This window comes from Rhinoderma darwinii, chromosome 1 (assembly GCF_050947455.1).
Source record: "Rhinoderma darwinii isolate aRhiDar2 chromosome 1, aRhiDar2.hap1, whole genome shotgun sequence".
Classification (NCBI taxonomy): Eukaryota; Metazoa; Chordata; class Amphibia; order Anura; family Rhinodermatidae; genus Rhinoderma; species Rhinoderma darwinii.
In genome coordinates, this window is record NC_134687.1 from 340,166,996 (window position 1) to 340,173,559 (window position 6,564).

Sequence of the window (6,564 nt, forward strand, 5' to 3'; positions counted from 1 at the left end):
CTAAATAGTTTTTTTTTATTTATTAAAGGCAAAGCTGTCATGAGAATATGGTGGCTTATATAAATAGAATGTTTTATCAGAAAATTACATTTAAATCCTGTTTTTATTAAACCTTTTTACCCCTAAAATACAGTAATCTGTAAATAGCCTAAACGACGCCAATTCCGAATTTGCAATCTTTATCGGTCTTCTCATTTGCATTCTGCCACTGTAACATCGTAAACAGCCACATGCGGATGCATAGCGTACCATATAGACAATATAATGGAGGATTATAAGGCCTCCCACATACGAGCGTGTTTGGTCCGTGATATACAATCCGTATGTCGGCCGCATTCCCCGGACCGAGGACGCTGCAGGGAGCCGGGCTCCTAGCATCATAGTTATCTATGACGCTAGGTGTCACTGCCTCGCTGCGGGACAACTGTCCGGTACTGAAAACATGATTACAGTACAGGACAGTTGTCCCGCAGCGAGGCAGTGACACCTAGCGTCATAGATAACTATGATGCCAGGAGTCCGGCTCCCTGCAGTGTGTTCGGTCCGGGAAACGCGGCCGACATACGGACCGTATATTCCGGACCAAACACGCTCGTGTGTGGGAGGCCGAAGACTCGTCTTCTGCATGCAGCACACCTGCGGGCTTAGAGGGGAAATGCCAGTGACTAGAAATAAAAAATAAATAAATTACTTACCGGCAAGGGTGTTGCTAGTGTCTTAAAACATCAGGGGCACAAGCCCCAAGACACATTTACCCCCCCCCCCATCGGAGATAGCATATCTATAAGACTAAGGGCAGATTCAGACGAACGTTGCGTTTCTGAGTGTTTGCCCAAGCAGAGTCTTAGGGAGGCCTCTCCGATTTCTTCTAGCAGTGCCGCAGTACTTCTGGAAGCGAGGCACTTGAAGAGTGGGATGCTGGTATAAAAATTATCCAGGTAGAGGTGGTAACTCTGGTCCAGCAGTGGGTGCACCAAATCCCACACAATTTTTGCATTAACGACCAGTAAGGGGGGCATTCTGGGGGCTGAATACTGGTGTCCTTCCCTTCATACATCCTAAATTTGTAGGTATACCCTGATGCACTCTCACACAGCTTATACATCTTCACGCCATACCTTGCCCTCTTACTCGGCAGGTACTGGCGGAATTGAAGCCTCCCTATAAAATGTACCAGGGACTCAATAGAAATACACTTCACGGGGGTGGGGTGTATGCTTGGGAAAACCGGGCACTGAAACGGTCCAATGGGGGTCTCAGTTTATGCAAACTGGGGCCATCTCGGGGTGGGCGCTGCTCATTTCCAGTATAATGTAAGAAGCGAAGTATTGCCTCATTTTTATTGTATTTTTAGGTTCCAGTTCAGTTCTAAAGTTGCTTTGAAGGGCCTATATATTAGAAACCCCCCAAACACCCCATTTTAGAAACTAGACCCCTCAAAGGATTCGCAACAGCATATAGAAATGGTATTAACCCTTTAGGTGTATCACAGGAATTTAGAGCAAAGTAGAGGTGAAATTTACATATTTATTTTTGGTCAGAAAATCCTTTTTTATTCCATTTTTTTCTGTAAAACAGGTTTTACCAGAGAAACGTAACTCAATACTTATTGCCTAGATTCTGCAGTTTTGAGAAATATCCCACATGTGGCCCTAGTGCGGTAATGGACTGAAGCACCGGCCTCAGAAGGAAAGGAGCACCTAGAGGATTTTGAGATTTTGTCCGGTTTGAAGAGGTCTTGTGGTGCCAAAACAGTGGAAACCCCCCAAAAAGTGACCCCATTTTGGAAACTAGACCCCCTTGAGGAATTCATTGTAATTTTCATGCGGCTTTTTGATCAGTTTTTGTTCTATTTTTAAGAGGCGTGGTGACAGTAGAATTGCTGTTTTTTTTTTTTGTCCAGCGTTCACCGTGCGCTATAAATGACATTCACTTTATTCTGCGGGGCGATACGATTATGGCAATACCATATGTTTTTTTATGTCTTATGGCGTTTGCACAATAAAATACTTTATTAAAAATCATTTACTTTTTGTTTTACCTTATTCTGAGGGGGGATTCACACGAGCGTGTATTGGGTCCGTGCGGGCCACGTGGTTTTCACGCGCCACGCAGACCAATACAAGTCTATGGGGCAGTACAGACAGTCCGTGCTTTTTGCGCATTTGTCAGCTGCGCAAAAAGCGCGACATGCTCAATATCTCTGCGTATTTCACGCATCACGCACCCATTGAAGTCAATGGGTGCGTGAAAGCCACGCAGGTCGCACGGAAGCACTTCCGTGCGAACCGACTGAAACAGCACACCAGCTGTCAAAAGGATGAATGTAAACAGAAAAGCACCACGTGCTTTTCTGTTTCCAAGCATCCAAACGGAGTGTCTTTGAGATGAGCGAACTCGGACAACCGAACCGAACTTCACCGGGTTCGGCCAAACTCGTTTTGGCCGAACCCGGCCAAAAAATTTCTGGTACGCGATGTCAGGAGTCACTGTCCAGGGTGCTGAAAGAGTTAAACTGTTTCAGCACCATGGACAGTGACTTCAGATCCCAATATACATGAACCTGTAAAAAAAAAAACAAGTTCTGACTTACCGATAACTCACAGCTTCTTCCTCCAGTCTGACCTCCCCGGATGACAATTCAGTCCAAGTGACAGCTCTAGCCAAGCACAGGCTGCAGCTGTCACATGGACTGCCGCGTCACCCAGGGAGGTGGGGCCCGATGTCAAGAGAGGCGCGTCACCAAGGCAACGGCCGGGAGGGAAGTTCTCGGTAAGTACGAACTTTTTCTTTTTTTTTTTTTAACAGGTTTCTCGATGTTGTGTTCGCCATTCACTGTCGAGGGTGCTGAAAGAGTTACTGCCGATCAGTTAGCTCTTTCAGCACCTTGGACAGTGACGGGCGTCGACTAGCTTCATCTCTATGATAGCGGCTGCGCGAAAATCACGCAGCCGCGCATCATACACGGATGACACACGCAGCTGTCAAGTGGTTTTTGCGCGCGCAAAAACGCAATGTTCGTCTGAATCTGCCCTAAGAGCCAGAACTTGTTTATATTTCCATTTACCCCTTCAGGACTGAGCCTGTTTTGGCCTTCAGGACGAAGCAGATTTTTCAAATCTGACATGTCACTTTATGTGGTAATAACTCCGGAATGCTTTTGCCTATCCAAGTGATTCTGAGATTGTTTTCTCGTGACATATTGTATTTTGTTAGGGAAAAAATTTGGTCGATAAATTCAATATTTATTTGTAAAAAACACCAAGATTTAGAGAAAATTAGCACTTGTAAAACAGATAGTAATACCACACAAAATACTTACTAGTTTATATTTCCCATAGGTCTACTTTATGTTTGCATCGTTTTTTGAACATTTTTATTTTTCTAGGCCGTTACAAGGCTTAGAACTTTAGCAGCAATTTCTCATATTTTCAAGAAAATGTCAAAAGCCTATTTTTTCAGGGACCAGTTCAGTTCTCAAGTGGCTTTGAGGGCCCTATATATTAGAAAGTCCCCATAAGTCACCCCATTTTGAAAACTGCACCCCTCAAAGTATTCAAAACAGCATTCAGAAAGTGTTTTAACCCTTTAGGTGTTTCACAGGAATCAAAGCAAAGTAGAGGTGAAATTTACAAATTTCATATTTTTTTTCAAAAATTCATTTGTAACACAGAAGGTTTTACCCAAGAAATGCAACTCAATATTTATTGCCCAGATTCTGCAGTTTTTAGAAATATCCCACATGTGGTCCTAGTGCGGTAATGGACTGAAACACATGCCTCAGAAGCAAAGAAGCACCTAGTGGATTTTGGGGCCTCCTTTTTTTAGAATATATTTTAGGCACCATGTCAGGTTTGAAGAGGTCTTGTGGTACCAAACCAGTAAAAAACTGACTGCCGTTTAAAAATCTTTATTTATCACGGAGTTCACCATGCGAGTTCAATAATGGTATATTGTAATAGCTCGGACTTTTACGGACACAGCGATACCAATTTTGTGGTTTTTTTTTTTTTTTACATTACTTTAGAGAAAAAAAATGTGAAAAGGGTTTATTTTTGGACTTTAAATATTTATTTAATTCTTTCCACTAATAATAACTATTTACTTTTGTTTTTACACATATTATTAGTCCCCCTAGGAGACTTGAACCGTTAGATCACTGGTAGAATACACTGCAATACTAATGTATTGCAGTATATTGTCATTTTTACAGGCTCCTGTAACAGCGTGTTTGCTGTTTCTGTCCGTTAGTCCCGGGTATCAGCTGTAATACACAGCTGACACCCGCAGCGTATGGCGCAGGCTCAGTGCGTGAGACGCTCCATGTCACCCCCCCACACCACGACATGCTATTAAGTCATGGTGCGCGAAGGGTTTAATGCGCAGCGGATGGTGCAGAGTGAGAATTAAAATTTTCCACTGATGTGCCATTTTAGTGCACTATATTTTGTGCCCAGTTTGTGCCACAAATACCTCAAAATTTTAACCGGGTTCTCCCGGGTATGGCGATGCCATATCGGTGGACGTAAACGGCTGCTTGGGCACGCTGTAGGGCTCAGACGGGAGGGACGCCATTTGGAGCGCAGATTTTGCTTGGTGGTAGCTCTGGCATTTTGCTGGGATTTCAGTTTATATTGTGGGGGTACATGTAGGCTGGGCAGAGTACATCAGGGGCATAAAAAGAGGGTATAATAATGCGGGAAATAAATAATAATCCAGATATGTGGCCAGTGTTGCACTTATATAATAAATGGCGCCTGATCTTATCCGCTTTTGGAACACTGCACATTTTGCATCGCCATATTCTGGGAGCCAGACCTTTTATTTTTTTCACCACCGGAGCCGTGTGAGGGCTTATTCTTTGGGACAATCTGTAGATTTCATTGGTACCATTTTGGGGTACATGCGATTTTGTTGATCACTTTTTATTCCATTTTTCGCCAAGCCAGGTGACCAAAAACCATCAATTCTGACAATGATTTTCATTTATTTTTTACAGCGTTCACCCTGGGCTATGACCATTATATTTTATTCTGCGGGTCGGTACGATTACAGCGATACCATATGCATATAGTTGTTTTTTTTTGTTTTGCAGCGTTTGCGCAATAAAATAACTTATTTAGAAAATAATTTATTTTTTTGTGTCACCATATTCTGAGAGCCATAAGTTTTTTAATTTTCAGTCAAAAAAAGCTGTGTAAGGGCTTGTTTTTTGCGGGACGGGTTGTAGTTTGTATCTGTACTATTTTGGCGTACATGCAACTTTTTGATCACTTATTGTATATTTTGGGAGGGGTGGTGACCAAAAAAAGTGATTCTGGCATTGTTTTTAGTTTATTTTTTTTGCGGTGTTCACTGTGCGGGAAAATTATTAGAGTTTTATAGTTGGGGTCGTTACGAACGCGGTGATACCAAATTGTGTACTTTTTTTACGTGTTTATTTTTTTCCTATAATAAAAGACTTATTATAGGAACAAAAGCAGTTCTTGTTTTTATCACTTATAACTTTTATTTTTACACTTTTACTTTTTTCACTTATCCCACTAGGGGACACAGACTTGCAGCTCTGATTGCTGCTGGAACACATGACACTACGTACGTAGTGTCATGTATTCCAACTGTCATTGTGATGCAACAGTCACACTGACAGGAAGCCGAGGAGGACCAGCAGAGGACTTCTTTGCGTAACGAACTGTAGTTTCGATCAGGACCATTTTTAGGTACACGCGACTTTGATCTTTTTATTCAATTTTTTGGGAGGTGAAGTGACTGTCAGGACCCACTAGGCTTCCGTAGATGGCATAACCGGATGCCATAGCCACCCGCTATCATGAAGCGGGCAGTCAATGGTGGTTTAACCCCTAAGAAGCAGTGAACGCTATTGAATGCGGCTTTTAAGGGGTTAATCAGCGCGGACACATCGATCGGTCCCCTCTATAGGAGAGCATTAACTGTTGAACGAGACAGCAGCGGTCACAGCTCCTGTATGTGTCGGGAATACGGCCGTTACTCCCGTGACGTACTATTCCGTCATGGAGCGTGAACGGGATGGTTTCCATGACGGAATAGTAAGTCACTGAGCGTTAAAGCAGTTCTGGACTAACCTACAGGTTAAAGCTCAACCACCAACAATACCCACCCTTTCAACTATATCTACCAACACGAACGTCTATGGAATGATGCTCGTTATCCAGTCATGTTGCACTGAAGCTCCATGAGCAACACATTGTAGAGCTTGTATGGGTATCTTTGCTACAAGAAAAGGTTCTATTGAGAACCATTGAAATGTTCACTAGCACCCAAAGGCCACTTCCAGACAAGCAGAATTATGTATTTTCCCTGTACTCATTCATCACTTTCCTATGCACATTTTAGTCCTTCCAAATAAAATGTCCTCCTCAACAGCAATTTTTTTCTATTGGTACACATTTTTGTTGTTTCTAAGACTTTACTATGTAGTATGAATCAGATTACCATATAATTTGCCCAGAAAACTTCATGCACACAGCTGGAATGCAGGTCCATATTTCAGTCACCATGGGCAAGGACTGGTAAAGGCTTTTC